Below are 1,529 nucleotides of genomic sequence, written 5' to 3'. Positions count from 1 at the left end.
TGCAGATTCTACATTATTCTTTAGCGTTGCATAGTATTCCATTGTGTGAATGTACCAAAGTTTGGTTATCCATTCCTCAGTTGTTAGACATCTAGGTTGTTTCCAAGTTTTGGCTATTGTAAATAGTGCTGCGATGAACATCGGCGTGCATATATCTGTTCAATAGTGCTGCGATGAACATCGGCGTGCATATATCTGTTCTTGTTATGGCTTTGAGACTTTTTTTGTTTTTTTGCTCCGCTTGATGTTTTGGGGTTCATCTTAGGGTGGCATCCATGGGGACGTCATTCCTCCTTGTGGCTGAGGAATGTGCCATTGAGTGGACGGACCATGTTTTGTTTGTCCATTTAGCTGTTGATGTAGATTGCAGGTCCTGCTGCCGTTTGGCTGTTGTGAAAAGCAGGGCAGCCGTCGGTGGTGTGTCAGTTTCTTTGTATTCCTGTGTACACGTTTTCTGTGTCCATACCTAGGACTGGGATTGGGGGGTGTTATCAGGTGCCATGAAGTCCATTCTGACTCTTCACGGCTTCATGTGACAGCGTGCAACTGCCCCAAAGCATTTGCTCGGCTGAGATCTTGACGGGGGCAGATCGCCAGGTGTTTCTTACGCAGAGCCACTGGGAGTTCATCAAACACAGCAGCTGAGCTGGGTTTGTTAAGCCAAGGGCTTAACTTTTTTGTCACCAGGGTTCCTTAGGATCACAGAGAAGACGTCTTTTATTTGTTTGTGACTTTTTGTTGTCGTTTAGGTGAAAGTTTACAGATACAAGTATTTTTTCCATTCAACAAGGTACACACATTTTGTTCCGGGAGGTTGGTTGCAGTCCCCTCAACGAACAGCACCTTTCCGCTGCCTCCTGGGCTCCCTGTTGTCATTCGTGCAGGGAAGACATCCTGATGGAGAGAATAGGAGAAGTCATTCCAGGAGAAGGTTATCTGAGGAGGTTTGTTGGGCTTGGGAAAAGCACAGGTGGATAAGGGAGGGGTGGGGATGGGTGAGCCGGTCCCTGCAGGGAAAGATGGCGGCCGAGATGGAAGACGCCTCCAGTGGAGCCGAGCTGGGAGGACTCACGCATTTTCACTGCTCTCTAAGCGTGCGGCAGTGAACCAACTGGCCGGCATGCATTAGCATGTCTGCCCCAGTCTTTGGGACTTCTCCTGGTGGCAGCTGGAGTCCCATGAAGGAGCGTTTTACAGCAGTGAAGTGACAAGCTCTGATTTGCATTTGTAGGTTAATTGCCCGAAAGGCCAGTTACTTGTTAACTTGCTCAGCTTGCCCTAAGCAGACATGGCGATGGTGTAATTGGATTTCTTCTGCACGGAGATGCTGGGCGCCTATGTTCTTGTGGCCGGCTGCCGGAATTTCTGGCCATGGAAGGCATGTTTCTGGGGGTAATGGAATCTCATTGCGAAGAGAAGGCTTTTCGCTTTTTCAGACTTAGAGAAGTACACGTGGATTGGATGACCGAGCTGCGTAATGACCAGTGCAGTAGTTCACCCAAGGACTGCGAGGCCACACAAGAGTATCA

The 1,529-nt window shown here is 48.9% G+C and overlaps 1 protein-coding gene across 1 annotated transcript in view; it reads left to right on the top strand.

Moving 5' to 3' along the window:
* Positions 1-1,529, top strand: part of LOC103208341 (neuroligin 4 X-linked) — a 344,239-nt gene that overhangs the window by 21,577 nt on the left and 321,133 nt on the right. The window lies entirely within an intron of this gene.

Source organism: Orycteropus afer, unplaced genomic scaffold (assembly GCF_000298275.1).
Source record: "Orycteropus afer afer isolate SDZICR_OR568_19922 unplaced genomic scaffold, OryAfe1.0 scaffold00426, whole genome shotgun sequence".
Taxonomy (NCBI): Eukaryota; Metazoa; Chordata; class Mammalia; order Tubulidentata; family Orycteropodidae; genus Orycteropus; species Orycteropus afer.
This window is presented reverse-complemented; position numbering and strand designations above follow the sequence as displayed.